This window comes from Chelonoidis abingdonii, chromosome 9, assembly GCF_003597395.2.
Source record: "Chelonoidis abingdonii isolate Lonesome George chromosome 9, CheloAbing_2.0, whole genome shotgun sequence".
Taxonomy (NCBI): Eukaryota; Metazoa; Chordata; order Testudines; family Testudinidae; genus Chelonoidis; species Chelonoidis abingdonii.
Window position 1 is genome coordinate 75,236,468 of NC_133777.1, and position 23,586 is coordinate 75,260,053.

Sequence of the window (23,586 nt, forward strand, 5' to 3'; positions counted from 1 at the left end):
GGAGATGTGAGAGCTTGCAAAATCCAGAAGGTGGGGGAGGGGGAAAGCAATGGGTGGTGAAAATTCCTTTTGCTGAACAGCTCCTTCATCATGTCAAGGCTGTCAGTTTCCCCTTTACTCCCCCTTGTGCTAATTTTCATGGCTACAAACAGCCCACTTTTGGCATCTTGTAGACCTATGATACTAGAGCCTGATGCAAAGGCCAATGGGAGTTCACTGACTTAGATGAGCTTTGAATCCGGCCCTTGGAGAAACAGTCTCCTAGACCCTGATCTTCTCTTCAGGAGTGACAACATGAGAGATCCGGGGGAGGGGCTTGTTTTGGGAACTCACTTTCTCACCAGTTCTCTCCCTCATTATTATTTCCTCCTGTTTGCAATGGCTTCTTCACCCCTGCCAACCACCCATGCTCCCAGTTCTTTGATGATTTGCCCGTGGCCACAAATTATTCTTCTTTTATGGGACTAAAAGAGTCCTAACAAATGTGACATTGGTGCATAAGGAGAGAGTCATTGACATCCAGCTGTGTGGGGTCATTGTGAGGAGGAAAACATGAGAGGTGAGATGGCCAACTCCATCACACCCCTAGGAATAGTCCCCTGGAATGGGAAGGGAGCTATAGGACAAGCTACTGATGCCAAACCTGTTCTGAAGATAGCACTTCACTTGGCAAAGTTCTTAATCTCTCTACAGTACTTGTAGGGCTCCTGAGCACCTGACAATCATTAATGTATTTATTCTTACAGTATCCCTGAGATAAGACAGGACTATGATCCCTGCTTTATAGATGGGGATCTGAGACACAGAGAGGTTAGATGACTTGCCCAAGGTCACTTCAGAGATTCCACGGGACAGCAGGCACTTGAAGCCAGGATGCCCCAGTTCAAGGCTAGCAACCTAACCGCCAGAGCATCCTTCCTGTAGCAAAACAAGTGCTCTTCCACTGAGCTGTATCCCCTCACCAGCACCTGTTCTCTTGCACAAAGCATAGTAAAAGGAAAAATAAACAGAGGTAATTTCAAGCTATGGGTATAAAAAGAACATTAGAAACCATGCTCTAACCATCCCCTCAAACAACTCTTAACCTCCCTGAAACATGTTTCTTCTTTCTTTTTTTTTCCCCCAACAAAAGGAAATTAAAACCAAACAAGCCTATGTTTAAAGAATGTGAAGGCTGCAAAACAAACTAACAAAGGCCAGGAAATGTACAAGTTAAGGCTGTGACACTCTGTCCTTCATTCAGGCTGTTCTGTCTTATTTTTCTAAACAGTGGGAGTTAAGATCAGTGTGTTACCCTCAGCTTTGAATTTCCTGTCATGCACTGGTATCTGCCTCTGCCTTATTAATGTTATTAAATATTGTGTATTACATTTGTGAGTGATGTAAGAAGTGAATATCTATATTTAAATGAACCCACATCTCTAGGCATTTCATCTATGCAAAATACTTTAAATATCAATGCTTCCCAGTGAGTATAAGATTTTTTAACCTAACCATCAATGCAGAAATATACTTTATTGCAAGAACCCTGTGGCTACCTCAGAATTTCATGCTTATCCTTATACTTCACACAACAGCTGCTTGGAATGTTATGGTGGTTGTTGAAATAGGGATCAGATTTCTCTGCTCCAAACCCACTTTCGCTGTAGGAGAATCTCCACTCGCTTTCAACAGGTTAGGGACCAAGAAACACAGTTATGCAGGTCTGTTTCCATTCAGCAGTGGCACACATACACACCAGCCAGTTCAGTGTATTCTCTTATAATATGCATACCTGGCAAATCGTCAAGTCAGACTTTGCTTTGATTTTGGAAAAAAAAAAAAAGCTAGTAAATATATAGATTTGTAAAAAATATTCCCCTCTGTGGTTCAGGAATAATTGTCCCAAGGTATATGGGATTTTATAAACTTATTAGATGTACAGTAAGAAGTGGTTGTATGGGCACTAGGGACTGACCCAAGTCAGAGGCAGGAAGGTCCAAATGTCTGAGCCACTATTGTGAACGTAATGTCAAGTAAAGGTTAGTTCAAAATAGGCTAACATTGTCATGGACTCATTCCTGATCTCATCTGGCATCTGAACACTAGAGCACTGAACCAGCCAGCCTCAGCTTTGCTCAGAAGGAGCTTTAACGCCGCAAACAATAGATTTTAACCTTTGCCACTTTCTTTTTTTGTTTGTTTGTTTTATTATCAGTCTGTGCTTCCACTACAAACTTAGCACACAGGGCTTTGAGCTAATTACATTCAGTACATCTGAGCCAACTCTCAGTGCTTCATGCTGACACTCGGATACATCTGGCCCTGATAACAATTACAAATACTTTGGGCATACTTTAAAAAAGAGCTTATGTTACAATGTGAAACAGCATGTTTTACAGTGCTCATAACGGTCAGATAAATACAATAGCCTCACATCCCATTTCTTGGGCTTATTTTTTTAATGCGCCTTTGCAATAATTCATTGAGATCAGGATCCCATCAATGGGAGAAAAACAAAACCAAACCAAACCGCTGCAGACAAGTGGAATACTTGAACTTAAGAAAATGCCAGGCTTTGCCAGAAGCTGGTCAAGACAGAGGCTAAGATAGCGGACGACATAGAATTTCTGTATTAATTCCCCAGTTCTGGATCAACTCATGGCACGAGGAAGAGCAGTCTAAAGGCTACTCCAATTTTCCTTACCTTATAAGGCCCCTAAGGCCCATTTCTCAAGCAAGAATCACTGGAGCATGGTAAACTTTAGCCCCTGGAACACTCCTTTCCATTCCCTTTCCATTTCTTGACATGCCACCTAGATGGAGCAGATGGCACAGAGCTGCCTACACTGGCTTGAAACCAGATAAGGCTTTCCCAAGCCAGGGGAGTCCTCAGCTGCCCTATTAAGGATAGTTTTAAGGTCCTTTTTCACTATTCTGATGACACAGAGTGATCTTGCTGGGGCCTCAAGGACCTAATAAAATTCTCACAATCAAGCAGAAGTTTCCATAGCTCTCTCTCCAAAACTTGGGTCAACTTAGCTACCAGAACTGAAGGATATGAAAAACTTCACTCTCTGTGTGATGTAGTTAGGTCGACCTGATCTCCACTGTAGACACACCTCAATCAGTGGAAGCATTCTTCCATCATCCTAGCTACCATTTTCCTATATGAATGGAAAAACTCCTTCCATTAATGTAGAAAGCTTCTATACTATACTAGTGTGGACATATCCTAAGATGAGAAATAGGAGGTGGAGGAGAGGGCAGAAATCACTGAAAATGAACTTCCTTTGGTAAAGTCCATGGAGAATCCAAGAATGGGAAGAGACTTTCTACTGCTTACCTTTGAATAAAACCCTGGAGACTAAACGCTGAAAGAGTGATTTAAACCTGTTTAGTGGCTCTCTTTGGGGACCGATGTAACACACTCTGATGCTTTGTCAGTTAACTTTTCTAAAAGAATTGGTAATGCTTTGGAGCAATGGACAGAGAAGAATTAAAAGAAAAACAACTCCCAAGACCAGGTTTTTACATAGGGCTGCAGCAATTGTCAGCCACAAAAAGCTCCCAAGCAAGCCCTTCTGATAATACACACAGTATATCAGCAATCATCTATCTGTCTTTTCTCAATAAACAGTTGTACGGTAATAAAACAAAGTGATACGGCTGACTCTAACCTGGCAAATTTCCCTGCACCTAGTGTTTACATCTCTTTAAGTGTATCTTTGTCATACGGTTACAGGGCTATTTTATGCTCTCACGTTTAATTCTTTGTAAATAGAGCTCTGTCTGGGTGGGTGATATGCATGTGTTAATACATGTTCCATCTGCAGCCATTCCTCTAGTTCTCATGGAAAATTAATAGTCTTTGATTGGATGGCATCTCATAGTGATTTCTGAGTCTCTCCATTACTATTTTGGATTGTACTATTATACTATTACTGCATTGATGGCTCAGGAAGTTTCACGCTTTCAAATATTTTTAGGATCCTGCATTGTGAAGGCTAAACCTGCCTTCTGGAAGTTGTAAGAAGTATTTTTTTTTCTTGTTGTGTAAAAAATAGGGTTGTTATTTTTTTTTGGTTTTGGTTTTTTTTTCTGGAAAGCTTGCTCCCTGCATTCTCAAGGGTTATAAAAATGGGAATCATTTTTATTGGCAATCCACTGGAATAGTGCTGAGACAAATGGAAACTTGAAGATAAGGATCCTCAGAGGTGAAAACATACAGCTGTTGGGAATTGCGAGAGAATCTGACCAATAAAGGAAGTCACTATTTTTCCAGGCCTGAAGTGAGTTATAGGCTGAGACGGGTGTTGTATATTTATGTAAGGCTGCAGCAGGGAGTTTGAGCGACCGTATATTGCTGAAAGAGCATCATTCACATTCAGCCCGAGACAAAAGGTGGAAATGAAGTAACATCCTGACCGAAGCAGGGCTCACGACAGAATAATAACATTTCAGAGAGGGGGGCCATGCGCTTGGCTGTGGGTAGGCCACAAAATGAGGAAATCATCAAGATGCCTTGTCAGCCTTCAAAAAACAGATACACTCACACACACATTCACGAATGTGGCCTGGTCGAGTGTCCTTGGGAAGTCTGGCCATTTATCTTTCACAGAAATGCGTACACAATTACTCGCAACCTTCATCAGTATAGTCAGCAAGATGGGTTTGCCAAAAATCCTGGAAAATACATATATCAATACATATATTATCAGCTTGGATCTGATTCAGTATTTATTATGATGATGTTCTGTACTCCATAGCATCAGTGGCAAGACTCATTCAAAAGGGTATTTGAAGAGCTAACATTTTCTTGGCCGCTCAGTTAAAAAAAAAATCAACTTCAGTCTCAGATTTATTTGTATATTGTTTTGTTTGGAGACAGGCACTAGCCACATGGAGCTCCATTTCTCCATGTATGAGCAAAAGAAGAGATCCACTTTTTAAAAAAAGGAGTAGAAAAGGGAAAGGTGCACTTCGCATCTATATAGCATTTTTCCATCCATAGATCTCAAAGCACTTTACAAAGGTGAGTAAGCAGCATTATCCTCAGTTTTCAGATGGGGAAACTGAAGCACAGAGATGTTAAGTGATCCTCCCAAGGTTACACAGCCGGTCATGGCAGAAATGGGGCATAGAGCCTATTAATCTTGATTAACTGTCCGATGCTATGCCCACTGGACCCACATTGTCCTTAGGTTGACATGTGCCACTAAGGAGAATAAGATTAGTGGAATATAGATGTATAATTTAAAAAGAAAACCTGAATGATTTTTTTTTGTACATGATATTCAAAATATTAGGAAACTTCCCATGCAGTTTTGTTTTTATTTTTTTATAACCATCTCTTCTTTAATGGTTTTCAATTCTACTGTAAAATCCCAGTGTCTGACTCCTAGACCTGTACTCAGGGCAGACTTGTTTCCAGAACTGACTTCTTGTCTTCTGGGACCTCTGAACTGGCTCACCCTAACCCCAAACCCAAATATAATGGAGTATTTTATATCCCAACAAATTAAACAAGCAAATTATTTTGTTAACTGCCCTGAGCACTGTTGTGGTGTCTGCCGCATCTCTTAGACTCTGGAAAGTGTCTGTATTATTTCAAAGAGATGCATATTCAGGCTCTGCCCACTGTGGCTTTGTCATTCACTGAATGGGAAATCAAAGCAGTGCAAGCATGATAGATCGCAGTGCTACAAAATACCAGGATGCTATTTTCTCTTTCGAAGCAACCGGGACATCTTAAAGAATCTGACATTTTAGGACAAATTCTGACTCTCTGTCCTTTGGAATTTTGACCTGGACTAAAACTGCATTAGTGAAGAACACACTGGGTTCTAAAATATATCTGAGTTTGGAGTAACAAGTTTTAATATCCTTACTCTTGTGGTTTTGACTATAATGACCAAACCAACGTAAAAATGAGCTATTTCTTTTTTAATTCTTCCTAACTGATTTTTATCAAAGTATATTGACCCAAATAAAAAGTGCTATCAAATTTAACATGGATGAAACCCATAGAAACTACAGAAATGTTAAAAGGGTCACATAGAAATAAGTCTAAAAACTATAGGAAATTAAAAATTTCCTGTAGATTGGTTTAAGTATTTTAAAGATTCTAAAGTAAGGCTATTGCATTATATGGGATAGTTGAAAGTCCCCTAGAGAACGATTTTCATGTTCTTCTAAATTCTCAACCTTTTTCTTTCTGAGTATATGTCCCCCCTCCACAACCCTTCCCTGCCCCCCACAACATGCTTTAAAAACTCCATGGCCTGCCACAATAACTGGTTTTCTGCATAAAAACCAGGGCCAGCATTAGGGGGTAGCAAGCAGGGCAATTTTCTGGGACCCCATGCCACAGGGATCCCATGAAGCTATATTACTCAGGCTTCAGCCCCGGGTGCAGGGGCTCAGGGAGTTGCGCTTCAGCTTTCTGCCCTCGATCCAGCGAGTCTAATGCTGGCCCTATTTGGAGCCAGCCTACTCAGGGCCCCCTAGACCAGTGGTTCTCAAAGCTGGTCCATCGCTTGTTCAGGTAAAGCCCCTGGCATGCCAGGCCAGTTTGTTTATCTGCCGCATCTGCAGGTTCAGCCAATCACAGCTCCCACTGGCCACTGTTCACTGCTCCAGGCCAATGGCAGCTGCTGGAAGGGCAGTCAGTATGTCCCTCGGCCTGCGCCACTTCCAGCAGCCCCCATTGGCCTGGAGCCGCGAACCACAGCCAGTGGGAGCTGTGATCAGCTGAACCTGTGGACATGGCAGGTAAACAAACTGGCCCGGCCCTCCAGGGGCTTACCCTGAACAAGCGGCAGACTGACTTTGAAAACCACTGCCCTAGGGGGCCCTGGACCCTGGTTGAGAACCACAGTTCTAGAGGAACTTTAAATAATGTAGGGGGTTTGCTGCAACTCTCTTCCTCCCTCACAGTCACTTAACCTCAGCTTCATTCCACACCCATCCTTCTTATCCTGTTCTCCCCTTTCCTTCTCTTTCCATTTAGCTTATCCGCTCTTAAGTAACCTCCCTCTCCCACACAAAAAAATGTAGAACACAATGTTTGCTACCATCATCTTGTTCACTCTGCTTGTGTGTTCAACCCATAAGTCCACTCTGTGTCTTTCTTCTCTATTTAGATTGTAAGCTCTTTGGAGCAGGGAACATCTACTACTTTGTGTTTGAACACAGCACAGGGGAGACCCATTTGTGACCCTTAGGCTCTACTGTAATAAACTCTAATCACATAGATAATAAATAATAAGGTATCTGAAAACCTACATTCTATTGTGCTATGATTCAAATAAAGTCAAGCAGATGCTTTCTGAATCAGAAACTTTTTCAGGCTTTACTAACTGGCATTTATCATTTTTACCTAAAAATAGAAATATGTATCAATATTTGGTCAGTTTCAGTTCAGTAGCTAGTGGATGTTCAATTGCAGAGCATACCTGCAAAGGACCTATTTGCAATCAGTGATTATTACTGAAAAATCGCCGCCTGTTGTAGTTTATCCGGTTTAAATGCTTAAATCAAAAAAAGAGAAAAAAACACCACAATCGCTTGCAGGTAGCCCACGTAAGCATGCTTATTAAAATACCCTTCTGTTTAAACACAGATTTTAACCTTTCCACCTTCATCTCTTGCATTTTTCTTTCGTTCTGTTCAAAGCCTTTAGGTAAATTAGGACGAGGTCCCTCCATAAAAATGCAAGGGGATCAGTTAAACTTTCATCTCTAATTTATTCATGAAGGAGAGAGGTCTTTCCTGGTCATGCTGTGCATCATCCTGTTAGAACGACTTTCCCTCTTCTACAGAAGGGATAAAGGGAGATGGAAGAAATCAGGGGTTTGGTCTTTCCTACTAATAACCACTAGAGGAGAGAAAACTGTGCCCTGCTTCATTTCATGCTCATTGCACTGGGAGTTGGACTAACATCAAATATTGCAGCACAAAGTTTCAGTATTAAATGTGCTGAAGTTTCTAAGAAATACAAACATAAATTAGATCAATAGATAGAATATTGCATTTATATAGCTCCTTTCATCCAAAGATCACAAAATGCTTTACAAATATCAATTGACAAATCTTCACATCCTTGCTAAAAGGCACATGATGTGGGTATAATTTATCTGTGATATGGTATGTGTACAGACAGTGTATACACATTCATCATCCTTGACAAATACTGCCAATTCTTTGCACAGACATTCACTTTTGATTTCAGTTCCAGAAATTTCCTAACTGAAACGAAGTTTGAGTAAATAATAATAGCAAAAAAATTGATTTTTGACTAACATTCCCCACCCCTTCCAGAATACTTATTTTGTTTATGAGTTTATCTTATTTAATGTTGTTCTGATAATATCCCACTTTGCATCTTGGTCTTTTGAAGGGACAGAAAGACGAATAATACAAATGGCCTTTATCCCAGCTGATGAATGAACTCTTATGGGTTTCCACAGCATACAAATAATTATTGTCTTTTATACATGTTTTAAAAAGAAAAGTGCGGGGGTTAAGGAAGAAAAGCACGATCTAGTATTAGTCCTTTTAGTCATCAGGAAATTACAAAATGTACACTTGCAGAGTAAGCAATTTTCCCAGTCTGCTGGCACATCCATCTTTTTAATGAGCCTTGTTTATAACCTGACGCCATGTTTCTAGTCACCTACTCTGTTTACATCTTTGGCCCCTTTAATTAAGAGAAGAACCAGTTAAAAGAAAGTAAGAAGAAATATTAATATGATCTGATTAATTCAGCTAGCGGGAGGTTATGGGGTACCAAGGTTATTATAACCTATAACAGCAACATGAGCAAAGCTGTGTTCATCTGTAATTTTATTAGGCGGAGCAAATTAGTGAGCTCACTTGGCAATGACAAAAGACCCCTTCCTATTCTCTTCTACCCCCCACTGAAAGGGCCAGGCGCCTAAAGTTAGGACCCATATTAGGCAAATGAGAGCTGATCAATCTCAGCCATACAACTAATGAGAATCTCCAGTGTTGGAGCTATGCTAATTTGAAAAGATTAGCTGGGATTTTATACATATATATATGTACAAAGTCCAGTGAACCCAAAGCAGATATTCCAAGGGAGGCTGGAAGCAAAAGGGGAGGGGGAGAGAAATCCACAAAAAGGGTTAAAGATAAAACACAGTGTAAACATACAGGGGGAGGACAGGAGGAAGCAATGATAATGTACAGACCATTAGAAGCAGAATACCATTGGTTATGCAAGGGAAAATATAATTATACATAATTACACTGTACCAATGGCCCCATTCACAGAGATAAGAAAACCCAGATCATCTTTTCCTTGCATTATTGTCTTGCAGTGTTGAAATTGCGCCAAAGTTGAGTCCTTCGAATTCAAGGAGTCCAGGAACCAAATCTCTCAGATGACGGCTTCGTGATACAACCATTGCTCAGGCAAAACACTGCCCACTGAAGAAGTTTTGGGCCTGATGCTGATCTCCTGTGCACTAGACTAGAACTGTGCACAGACTATTTCCATTTAATTCACCCTGAGGACATTTGGTGGAAAGCATGATGAGCCAACATAAATAAAATTTACATCTGCGGTCTACGATAGTGTAGCTGGACCAGTGGATCACCCCCTGCATAGACATTGTCTTAGGCGGTAGGATCACACTCTAAAATGCAAGAGCCCAATAAGCTGCATCAGTGCCTCTACTGAGCTAAAACTAGGCTATGTGATAACAGAGCCCTCATTTTGTGGCAGCTGCAATTCCAATAACCAAATATAATAATAGGGCCTGATACTGACAACATTTATTCACCTCAAATGCTTAAGTGGGACTACTTGGGTGACTGGAGTTTTGCAGGATTAGGCCCATAAACTGCGTTTGTGTAGACTTCAAAACACTTTAAAAAAGTAGATAACCTGCACTATTATCCCCTGATTTATAGATTGGGAAACTGAGGCACATAAAGATTCAAGGCAAAACTTTCAGAAGTGTTCATTAATTCTGTGTGCCTTGATTCCTGGGTGCCCAACACACTGTCTTCAGTTGAACACACTCATATTGAGGGACATAAAATGGGCAAACATTTCAGAAAATCTGACTGCTAGTGACAAGCCTAAGGTCACATGGGACAGTGGCAGAAACAAGAGTCGAACCCAATGTGGATCTTGGCCTGTGGACATTTACTTGGGCCCCTAGACCACAAATGCCTCTCTCCTAAACCATCCCATGCTCTGCCCAATTTTTCTAAGACATGACCAGGTATCATTCAATTTCATTGATGTCTCTAGATTTCATTCCTCATCAAAGACAATCTGTCAACTCCACACCAAGTGCTGGACTGAGAAACTGGACTAAACACTCATAAGGCCATTCCAGTGAGCACAGACATTAAAATAAGGCAAACCCCTCTTTGCCCCCACCCCACCCCGCAGTGGCTAATAGCAGTAATATGGTTAAAATACTGCATTGGAAAATCAATGAAAAACCAGCAAAAATGTAGCTTTAAAAAAGATATTCTTCATTTTACATTTTCAGATTAAAAATATATACGAGTATATAAGAGAGAAGCAAAGAAATGAATAAAATAGGTCTGAAATACCCCAGAACTGCTCACAAAAAAAAAAAAAAAAAAAAAAAAGCTTTTTAAAACAGAGAATGTCTCACTGAAAAAAATCAATTTTAAGGACATTATATTTTAAGCTTCTTTGTTATCTCAGTTCAGGTAGCAATCTTAATAATACTGAAGGGTATTTTTAATGTGTATCTAAATCATTCTAAACCCATTCCTTTCCCTCTCCTACTCCCTATATGACTCCATCAGGATGTACAAAATCCTAATTTCCAGGTAAGACACTTGAGTTTGAGTATTGCCAAGCAGTAAAGTCAAAACAGCCATCACAATGGGGTAAAAAGAAGACCAGATTAAGTCATAGAGGCAGTCCCCTCTTGTCCTCTTCTCATGACCTCAGCGCTTGGAGTTTTGTAATAAAGATCAGAATTCCAGCTTTCATTTTTAAATGAAATTATTTCTAGCTCCCAAGAAATGTGAACTGAGTGTAACGGACACAGTAACGTCTGCATGGGACTACAAAGAGCCTGAAATAAGTCAAAGAGGTGAGAATTGTCCTATTCATCTTCACTATGAAATCTACTGTGGTGTGGGGATAGGATAAGGGTGGTGGTGGGATGGGTGTGTTTAGGGCCCCAGATTGCTTTCATTTGAACCTGGATAGAAATATCACTACTGTGAAAAGATGGGAAGGAATGGGGCTACCCCACTCTTGTATACCTGAAATTGTGGGATACTGATTGTGAGTGGTCACTTCTCACTAATTTGATCCAAAGGAATTATGATCCTTGCTGGATGCTCTGCTTAGTCTTGGATGTTGCCTTGGAAAACCTTGCAGTACTAATAGAATTCATATTCTAAAGTGAAAAATCAGATTCAAAGCAGTTCAAGAGTTGGGGGTTTGAGTTGAGCTTCACTGTTGCCCTGAACTTTGTAGAGCCATTTTCACCAGTGAAAACAGAGATTGAAGTGAGTTTAAAGGCTAACAAACCAGACTGGAAGCCTTTGATGAGGACATAGCAGCAAAATGAGGACAGACACCTGCATGGAATTAAGAGGCAGGTGGCGACTTGTATTAAACTTTTAGCACACGGGAGGGCACTATCTGTCCATCCCCACACTCTCCTATACCAGGCATTCAGTTGGTTCCAGTGGGGGTTACAGCACTCCTTATCATGTAACCTGGAACAGGGGGGTAAGGTCTCCTCTCTCTGAGGGGGGACAGAGGGTGCAGCCATTGGCCATAATGGGCCATGGTCCTCACCCTATCACATGAGCCTGAGGCCCATCACCAAAATCCCAGGTCGCTCTCCTATACCAGGCATTCAGTTGGTTCCAGTGGGGGTTACAGCACTCCTTATCATATAACCTGGAACAGGGGGATAAGGTCTCCTCTCTCTGAGGGGGGACAGAGGGTGCAGCCATTGGCCATAATGGGCCATGGTCCTCACCCTATCACATGAGCCTGAGGCCCATCACCAAAATCCCAGGTCGTTTACTTCTGGGAACCATTCATTTTATTCTCTTAACCACACTGGAAAATTGGCCATGAGTTGTGCAAGTAAGCAACACCACCTCAGTACCTGGTCCTCTACCAATTTGGCCCATGGGAGAAAAAAATTCCTTCCTGACCCTCTAAACAGGTGATTGGCTACATCTAGAGTGTCTGTCAGGCCGGGTTCCAATTCCTAGTTCATGTGGGTAGACCTGCTGGAACGTAGCCAAAAGAGGCTCCACATAGCCCCTATGCTGGGCTAAATCCTGGGAGCTAGGGAATGCTGGCCAATCAGCATCTCTCTCCCCCTGCTGGCCAGTGGATGCCAGAGACTCCCCTGGGAGGAGCTACTTATTGTCCCCTGTCAAATGCCTCCCCTCCCTTGCTTCTGAGACTGTCCCCCTTTCACTGCTGGCGCCATCAATTTCCCACATCTGCTGGTGCAGGTGGGAGACATTTTTCACTCAATCTGCACTGGTGTAAATGAATACCTCAAGGTGGAAGGCAAGGGTCAGCTGGGCCCTTGATCCAAGTTAACTGAAAGATTCATGTAGACTTCCCTTGGCATTGGATCAGGCCCTAGATACTGGGATTTTTTTAAATAAGGCAAGGAGTAAAGATTGGTGGCTGCTGTCTTCCAGTGAGTTAATATGTAGCCTGAATATGATTATCAGCACCTAGACTCTCTCATATGCTAGGCACTTCTCCACTTTTAAAATAACATTTAATATAAAGTTTTTAAAATCTAGTACAGACAGGCCACTGCCAGCCCTGTACTAGGCTTGGCAGATTCTTTTTGGTGTTTTAACTAAGACCCACGAACTGGCTTTGCTCTCAGGGGTTTTTCACCATTAATTACAATGGCAACAGTATTGGTCATGTCTGTTATCAGCAGAGCCAGTTGCCCTGCTCATTTATTAATAATATTTGTGTCAAATCTGGCTCATTTTCACCTTTTCACCAGCTGGTCCTGATGGTCTTTGAATGTACTGACAAGATAGACCCATTTGCTCCTTTGGCTAAGCACAGGGGAGATGAACCCATTTCATTTAAGCTAGGTTTATTGTTTTCCCCACAAAGACAATAAGTAAGGGGCTCTTTGAACAGGACAGTTTGTGTCTTGAGTAATCTGGGTCTATGCTGATTATGGGATATGTAAGTATCTCATGATCCTTGTAACCGATACCTGTAATCCCGCATTACTAAAGCCTGACCCCAGACGTACAGTACCTTCCCTCTTAACTTCTGCATATTTAATTTTAAACATTAATTAAAATAAAATTTCTTGTTATGGCTCTCTGGTACAGAGTGTAATAAAACTCATGGTAGTTGAAACGTGCAAACCTCTCTTTCAAGGCAGAGCCTGTGAGCTCTATAAGGCTCCTAAAACCCAAAGAGAGATTTATTGTTCAACTCATATAATCTTAGCAAGTGTTATTAGGTGCTACGGACTTTCAATCAATCTTCTATTATTGGTGAGTTGAATTATCCAAATGACTTCCTGATATGGACAACAGAGCTGCTTTGGCTGAAGAAAGTTTGTTCTGGCTCCCAACAGACCTTTGCCTCAAGCTCAAACTAAATACAGGGAGGGACAGCTGGAGCAAAATATCATTGTTCCATTGACTTCAGTGGAGATTTACAGATTTACTCTAGCTGAGCATCTGGCCCACAAACTCAGATTTTATAGCTGCTGTTTTGTTTTTCATTTTCCCATTGATTCTGCCCATCATGATTCCAGCTGAAATGAGAAAGACAAGGATTAAAATTAAAGATTTAATTACAAAAACAAATAAACCCAGACTCAGTGTTTCTGACACAATTAGGGGGGCGGAAATGCCTGAAAGCCCACAAGAAAGCTTTTTCTTTTCCAGTCCCCTATTTTGCAGACTTAAGATGTAAACTAGGATTGTCAAATGAGGCTAGGGGAGTTAGGCACCCAAATCTGAATAACTTTCATTGGAAGTTAGGCACCCAAATCCCTTAGGTGTATAAGAAAATCTCAGCCATAGTCTTAATGTAGGCAAATCCCCCCTTATAGTCAGTTTCATTCTACCTATTTCCCTTTCCCATAGGGGGTGTGTTGGGGCACATATACAGTAAGATGGGTGAGGGGCTGGAATGTTCTGTGTTCCAATGAACTTGGGTCAGTAGATTGTTCCATTCAGTCCAAGTTAGAGCAGTCCTGTGGTTGCTCTAATTTACACTGGGCATTGGTTTGGCATGTGGCCAGCAACAGGATCAGACTAGGTAAATTGGCAGCTTAGAGCACCTTTGTACCCCTACATCACCACCACTTCACCAAAATATCAGTGTGACACAGATGAGGACCAAGTTTCATAAGTCCTCTTCTTTAACTTGAAGAGAATTTGATAAAATCCTGGAGTCAACTAAAACATTCACTGCTACTAAATCTATACAGATTGGTATATCCCGTTCTCACTCATTCCATAGTGGCTAACAATGAGCTGAGAGATGAACATCAATCTGAGCCGCAAGAAAGGACCTGCCAAATGTAAACTTTCTTATGGAAATAGGCTGGTGGCTATTCATTGCCTGATTATATTTGCAAGGCTAAAATGTTGAACTGATTGTTCGATCAATTATCACTTTACAGATCAGGCTAGTCTCTTAAGAAAACTACCAATCACTGTGTTAACACGCAGATATAAATGAGCCCTTTTCAATAGGATAACCACTCTCTCCCCCATGAACAGTAGGTGTGGCAATTAGATAATTGATTTTAGGTAAATGTCTTGTTAATTATGCAGCAAGCTTCCTGTCTCCTGCTAATTAACTTAGTGCTCCTTTGAATCAATAAACTATGGCCTTGGGAGAAAAAACAGCCTCCCCACAGACCGTGGGGCACAGAGAGGAAAGTTTGGCTCATCGCCTTTCTTCTTTGTATTTCCAAACCAGCTTCATAAATGCCCAGTGTAGGGTGACCAGATGTCTCGATTTTATAGAGACAGTCCTGATTTTGGGGTCTTTTTCTTATATAGGCTCCTATTATCCCCCCCCACCCCCAGTCCCGATTTTACACATTTGCTGTTTGGTCACCCTAACGCAATGTCATGGGAGATATTGGTATGGAAAAAAATTGAATTAAAAGGTGACCAAATACATAAACCAGTGAACATCTAATTCAGAACTTGCTCAGTGAAAGACAAGGAGGCTGAGCTCTACATCACTTTGAGACAGCAGCAGGTGAGCGTCCATGAATTCTGTTTGAGCAAGCCTTTCCAAAGTTTGAGTGCCCATCCAAAGTTGTGAGGTTTCCATCCTTTCTTTCTCTCACCTGTACCCCTATTTTGTTTGCATCTCATCATTTACCCAGCCAGACAAACTCTTCCCCCACAAAAGCCCCTTTCTTGCATTCTCTGACCTCAAACTCCCCAGCTCTGTTTCAGTTACATTCCACTGTGGTTTGAGAGACTTAGACTTTCCACTCTGAAAACTTTCCAAACAAGACTCTAAACAGTCTAATTCTTTCCTTCTTACTTTCCCTGCCCCTACCATCTTTTCACCTGGGCTTGTGTGATAACCCCTTCCATAGCAATGTTTTCTTTCTTTCCTCCTTCCTCCTCCCAGACTCAGGTTTTAACACTTTGAGCCCTACTCTCAGTCAACAGGATATGGGATGACTCTTTGACGTCAAGACGGCCTTTGGAACAATTCCATTAATTTCAAGAGATCTATACCAGGCACGTCAGATATCAAGCATTAATTTGGCCTAAAGAGTGATTTTTAATTTCTTATTAATGTATGTGATCTCAAGAAAGCCATCAAAACTGCTATGTCACCCATTTCAATCCAGCAAGGAAAAATGATTCCATAGGTTTGCATAAGAGGGAAAAATGTTTAAATAATAATAGTTAGGAAAAATGTTTAAATAACAATAGTTTAAATAATAATGATAGTTAATGAAGACCTCCTGTTCTGAACTTTCCCAGAGGTTTGAGGTTTAACCCTAGAGTTTGATTGAGCCAGTCATACATAAATGGCCAAATGTTCAAATTAAAAACAATGGCCACCTGCTTAAGTCTTTGCAGGATCAGGGTCTGAATCCGGATGCTTGCAAGCTTCCCTGAAGTTGGGGGAGCTTGGATGTGGGGGTATGGGTCAGCCATTTCCACATCAGTTTTATTATTAAACAAATTAAATAAATTGCTGAGAGGTACAGGGGCCAGATTTCTTTACTCAGTATTTCCTTTATTTCTTTTGATGATCCTGCAGTACAGATTTGATGAAAAGTATTTTTAGAATATTTTAGTTGCAACTTTTAGTTGCAACTTATCTTAATGTGACTCTCCACATGAGTAAAGGTACTCATCTACCTGAAATGTTTTCAGGATCAGGGCCTTTATCTTGTGTTGTTCCCCTCAGTTGACCTTGGTCACACACACGTTTATTACCGGCTACTAAGAAGTATAGGGTGAGTGACAGTCCTGATATAAGAAAAAGTATAACTGGAGAATAAATACATTTAACTTTTTTTTTAAAAAAAAAGTATTCTAAAAATAACCTAAAAGAAAATTTTGGTAAAAGTTTGAGACTGGCTCACATTGATGTTTACAAGAAGCCTCTTATACATAATTTTCCAAAGCTGTTCTCAATCATGCAAATGATTTTTTCCTTTGCAATATGCTAATGTAATCTGATTTATTTCAGTTGTAAAAGTTAATTACAATGTGTTTGTGAGTCCCTAAAGATGATGTATTAAATGTTTATAACCAGGATTATTAAAATGTCCTGTCTCGATTACAGTGCTTCTCTTTCAAACACTAGAACTAATTGTAGCCTTAAATCACAACAACCTCATCGTTAAAATTAACACAAGGGCAACATTGCATAATTTTAATTAATTTCAATTTGGCCAAAGCAAATTAATTTTTTTGTTTTCTAGAAGGACAGCTAAAGCCTTCCACAGACCTCTCCCGTTCAATGTGGAGTTCATAAACTTCTCTTTTTTCAACATTTGTATCTCTTTAATGATTCTACCATTGCATATTCCCCTTTAAACTCTCTGTGAAGTCTCGTATTCTTTTTATTTTCACTGTAGTTACTGTATTAATGTCTGCAGTGCTTATTATTTTGCACACAAACAAGAGGATGAAACATTGGTGGAATGTGTAATATTTCCCTAATTTTGCACGCCTGTGTGACATTGTTGCTGCCTTCTGAACCCAGCTCTTTAAAATGAAAGCAGCTCTGAGCTCCCTGAAGCTTGCTGAAGCTCCAACTTTCCTTTCTTTAACACCCTTTAAAGAGCTGCTGATGCCTTGTGACAAATTTTGGAAAACAAATCCATGAAGAAATAATTAACCTACACAGCAAGGTTTTCTGTGTTTCTCTTTCCCTTGATCTTTACACTTCGGATTTTTTACAGGGAAAAACAGGAGCTCTCTTTGAGACAGTATAAGTGATGCTGTTTGCATATTCCTCAGCTGAAGTTACAAACCTTCATGCTTTGGGACATCACAATTGGCTGCTGTGGGCACAATAATGTTGTCACAGAATTATGAGTTGAGACTAGGAATATGCTACAAAAGGAAAGTTTTCCCTTTTCCACAGAATATGAAATTGCTGTGGTAACTATGGGCCTGTTTTTGTCTATATAGGAATTACCTGTGGTAGAGGAAAGGAAACCAAGTTTCAATTCATGAAGTTTCTGCTGAATTCTGGTGTGGTTTGCCCCTCCTGTGCAAGTGAAGAAGCTGTGGAGGGCAGTGGGGTGTTTTGCCCTTTAACAAAGACATCTCCAGGAAGCAAAGGGCATCCATGTCATGCCCCTAGCCCTCAGCTCATGTTGAGGCCTGCAAGCACAATTTAAGTGTAAACCTTGCTTGTAAGGGCAAATCTTGCTGTGTCTAAATGGCTTCCACAGCACAGAAGGGAAAGCAATGCAGATCAATATGTCTTTATGCTAAAATAATGTGTGTTATATGCCCTGTTGGGGACAATCTGTAGGAGCCAACATGGCTCCACTCTCCCCATCCTACCCTGCTCACCTTCACACAGGGATACAGAGGGAAACCGCCTAGGCCCTATTTAGTACTATGTGGCAAGGTGGGTGTTGGAAAACAGTGACTTTTTTTAGTGGCAGCCCTCTGTGCAACGCTCTTTGTGCCCTTTCATCTGAGGATAACAACGCAGATTACCAAAGTAGGTATTACTACATATGAGGAAACCAAGGCATTGCAAGCTACAGAAACAAATCTCTCCACCTGCCTTAAAGGAAACAGGACTGGAAGTTCTGCATCGTAGGGGAGGCATACGGACTGCAGAGTGGTTATATATAGGGGTGGGAACTGCATACAGGGGTCCTGCACCCTTTGTATGGCCATGCTCTGTTGTGGCGGAATGGAGGGGGGAATCTGAGCAGGAGCAAGAGCATGGCCAGTGAATTTTCAAATGCACAGGTCTACAGGCTTACTCCTCATGAGGTGCAGCAGATGCTATTGTAGTCCATAGTGGCTAAATTCCTTTTTCTTGAGCATTTGGGTAAAACCATGCCCACAAGCCCCACATGTAACTCATGCCCAAGGCCTCTTTACTCAGGCTTTGTATAAAGAAGCAAACTTCAGCTACACAAAGTTCACACAAGTCAGGTTTAGCACTCGGGTCTCCTGATTCTTAATCCCTGTCCTCCAACCACCTGACAGAGTACTGCTTAAAGCATGAACAGAAACTGCATGAAATATTCAGGAAATGACTTGGATATTTCAAATATTCCCCTGAGACTTTATAACACCCTCTACTTCAGTGATTCTCAAACTTTTGTACTGGTGACCCCTTTCACATAGCAAGCCTCTGAGTGTGACCTCCCCCCGTTAAATTAAAAACACTCTTTTATATACTTAACACCATTATAAATGCAGGAGGCAAAGCAGGACTTGAGGTTGAAGCTGACAGCTCATGACCCCCCACATAATAGCCTCACTACGGCCTGAGGGGTCCGGACCCCCAGTTTGAGAACCTCGGCTCTATGTTTTGAATGTTCACATTGAAAAGGGCTTATATATGCAGGAGCAAGATGACTCACAGTTGTATGGCTCTGTTAATCATGAGACTTAATCCTTATAAGATGCCATGTTTTAATAAGATGCCATGTCCATACCCTTCCTGGCTCTCATTCTCTTCCTTTAAAAGAGAACTGGTAAGAAAACTCAAGCTGCTCTTGGTGCAGGCTCCCATTGACTGGTGAAAGAAATCTCCACATGTCGATAGTGAACCTGGTATCCTCAAGCACTGTCAGTCTGCTGCCTGCCAGGCCCACTCTTCTGGCTCAGACAGAATTCATTTAGAAACTGAGAGAGAAAGAGAAATACGGCGCCATCTTCTCACTGGAATGTCTACTGGGCGTTGAGAAAGCAAACATGCCACTGGGTATCACCATTATCTTAGCGACATTCAGTGAGTTCTGCAAGCACAGAAATGATCTGTTAAAAGATAGCAGCAGATAATGGCTTGCCTAGTGACTTAATCCACAGGAGTTAAAGGGAGTTGCAGCCACAGATCAAGCTGGCCAGCCCAGTGTGTGGTGCCAACCCAGGAGAAGACCTGACTTACATGCTTGCTTTACAAGCATGATTACACTAAAATCGTGCTTACAGGTCTCAGCATGAACTAGTGGAGCTGAATATCTGAGAAGAGGCCAGGGGCATGCACACGGTTGCCTTTTTGCTACCTGAAGACTTTGTTAAAAGGCCAAACACTGCCAGCCCTCTACAGCTTCTTCATCGTGTAGGAAGCGCAAACCACACCTTGTAGTAAAAGAATGCAGTAGAAACTCCATGAATTGAAACTTGGTTTGCTTTCCTCTACCACAGGTAATTCCTATTTAGCACAAAGGTGCTGTCCACAGCTAGTCACACATATACAAATTGTTCTCCTCACACTTCTGACAGAGGGAGTGAATCCACCACTGACTCATTTCCTTCCCCTCGCCCCCATCTAGATTATAAAATTGCCTATAAGACACAGACAGGATGGCTGAGGGGATAGGGACTGGATGCATTTTCACTTTTTGATCGGTGGTTTATATCAAAGGTTATTTGGACCTGATTTTCAAAGGTGCTAAGAGCCTACAGGTCCCATTGAATTGTGGGTGCTCACCAATTCTGAAAAATCAGACTCTTAGGCCCAGACTCTCATTGGTGTTGGCTCTTAACTTCCATTGAAATCAATGAGCCCAAATACTTTCGAAAATCATGGCCTCAGTGACTGAAAATTGTTCAACGGCCTTTGTAAAAGTGAGAGTGGCAAAGGTAGACCCTAGTTTGACTGAGAAACCACGGATTTGAAGGAGCTTGGAGATTGAAATTCCTTTTCTCCTCACTTCAGGCATGATGGAGGCACACTAATGTAGGAGAAGCTTGCATGTCTACTGGCGTTTCTGTTCCTGGGGCTAAATAGACTTGTTGAGTCCCAAGAAATAGGATCAGGCACATGTCACTGGCGCTAAATCCACACATAAGAGGCCAGATTCTCAGCTGATGTAAATCAGCACAGTTCAATGGAAGTCTGACATTTTGCCAACTGACACCAGCTGAGGGCAGTATGAAAAAACAGAAGTGTAGCAGAGACATATATTGCCGTCCATGGAAAATAAAAATTACACACGCTTTGTGTATTGGAGTACATCAGTTTCATAAACCAGATAGCAATTCATGCATATAAACTAAAACAAAATTGTTGATACTGTTTTTAAAATAAATGGCACAGCAATATGCTTATAGCAAATCTTGTTTGGTACCTGCTGTGCTACTTTTCCAGGTGAAAATGGCAGGGTGACACCACCATCTGTGAGAATTTCAGTCCATTCTGGGTTGGACACACTTTGATAATCATCCAAACAGCTGGATGCTTCTGCACACTGTATCTTTGAGGGTTGCAGATCACTATATATAATAGTTGAACAAAAGGAAACTAACCAAATAAAATACTGTGGATTATATGAAATGAAATTGGGGATTATATTTTTTTTCAGAAAGTTGTAGAGTTTTGATAAAAATTGCTAAGTGACCAAGGCAACCACTTGCCATCTAGATTGTTCTTACTACAAAAAGACAGTAGCTTGTTATGAATCAAAATCATTCCATTATTTAGGTCTCTTTTTCATACCCACACATAGGCTATATTAATTGTATATGCATATTGGCTCATACTTATTCCCTTCTCACACAGTTGTGACATATTTGTGATTTCCCACAGCAGCACAGGCTTCTGTAGGGCAATATACTTTGATCAGTATTTTGGTTTTTGATTGGCTGGCTAGTCCTCTCCCCTGCTTGTTTACAGCCTCATTAACTTGCAGGGAAGAGGTGAGCTGACCAATCATTGGAAATACAGAATATAGTACAAGTCAAAGTGATATAAGCACATAATTCCAGAGCTGCATGGTAGACAGACATGGTTTACTCAGTTAGCCAAGCTGCTCAGTCTCAAAATTCTGCAGCATTCTGGTCATATCCTTTTGCTGCGGCCTCAACACCTTTCCCATTATGTTCAAAAACACCCACAAGCCAGTGATGAGCTAGTTATGTGCTTTTAACACAGTCTTGATTCGTTCACCCTAACCAAAGGCGAACAAGCCATGCAGAGCCTTTCTTTTTTTTTCTTCAGCTTTCCTTTTTCCTTCTTTTCTCCTTTCATGAAAGAAGTTATTTTATCAAACCACCAATTTCCCATCAAATAACATAGCTTTTATATAATGTTTTTCAATTAGTAAACCTCACAGCACTTTGCAAAGGGGCTGGAGAAACAGATGCACAGAGAGGTGAAGTGACTTGCCCAACACCACTAAGAAGACTGATGGCAGAGCTGGGAATGTAGCTTACATGTCTGGAAATTTTTCTTAACCGTTCTATTTTTTTCTACATTTTTTCTCTTTTAAAAGCATTGGCCAAGTATTGACCATGATGGGAAGACAAATTTCCATAATACCAGTGAGACAAGTAAGACTATTTAATTGTATCTTTAACCCGACTTCTTCAGCATATGGCTTTTGATGGCATAAGCAATGAATTAGATGCTAGGTAAGTGATGTAGCCACTCTATCATGGCAGCATCATTCTGAGATGTCAAGCACATCCATGCACTATCAAGAAGATAAAGTGGGCAATACACAACCAGATGGCACACAGAGTGTTCTTGACTTCTATAGGGGCAGGATGAGGAGCTCAAGAAGGCCCAGTGGTAAAGATATAAGCTAAAACACCCATGGGGCAGATCAATTATATATATACTAAACAGCATAGAAGTGAGTACAGATCTTTAGGGAAGTCCACTATTCATACAACATGGGTATGGGCATGAACCATTGCTGCACTTCCAATCACAGTTCTGTTAAAACATCATCCACATAATAAAATCTACATGTTTCTTCTCTGGGGCCATGGAGCATACTTGTAGGAGTAGTTCACTATGTCAAACTGTCATATACTGATGAAAGGTCAACAAGAACCTAGATAACCCAACTGAATCTAGGGACTGTGATATGTGTCATTAGAAAATCTATTCTTGATGGAGTTTCAGTTATCTGTGTAGCAGGTAGGTTTAGTTTAGGGATAGGCCTGTGGAGGAAAAAGGTCAGATCTTAAAAATAGCCTCAGAATTAGAACAGGTTGGATCTGAAAAGCTCAGGCCCAACTCTAGTTTAGATAAAATCATACAGAACAAGTCAATGAGGCTTTGTGGATTCACAGCAGCTGAAGATCCATAATCTTGAAAGTATTCAAGAAAGTATATTTCTCTGAACCAACCCTCAGAATCTTATGAGGTTCATTTCCAGACTTTAACTCCAGTCTTGAGTTGATCCTGAACCCGACTGAGAACAGGGTAGGACTGTACTTTCTTGTGTGCTTGGTAGTTAGTGGACAATAGTCTGTTCCCTAGAGGCTAGATTGAGTCAGTTTGTGACCACAGCTTGCTATCTTGAAACCCATAGAATCTCCTCTAGGAGTTTTGCTTACATCCACTAAGTGCTTTTAACAATTATTTTAACCCATTCAAAAAAAAAAAAAAGAGGGAGAAAATATATAGGCCTGAACTAAAGCTTCATATCCATTCCAGCATTTGGAGGCTTTCTCGGAATCTAATCCCAGATCCAGATCTCAATAATGGTCAAAAACACAGGTGCTGCCACTACCACGCTGCACTTCAAAACTCTGAACAGGGTCTAAATTACATACTTCAGGCCCATCTCCACCAGTCTTATGTTGCTTTACTTTTTGATCACAAAATAGGTTCATTTCCTACTGAGTGCATAAAGATGGATGCAACAGCTCCATTTATCCTAATCTTTGAAAACAACAGTATAATTATATTCCGCATTGTTCTCCAAGAGCCACTCTCCAGTTAAGCAAAATAAGCAATCAAATGCCTTCCTTTCTAGCCTAAGGTACGTGTGACCAGGGAGACCTTTCCAAAATAAAGTTGTAAAAAGCACTTAGATATTAGATAAGGACTATTCTCCAAAAGGAGAATATATGAAAAAAGGAGAAGATAGACATCTTGCCAGAGACTAATGTTTCTAGATAAAC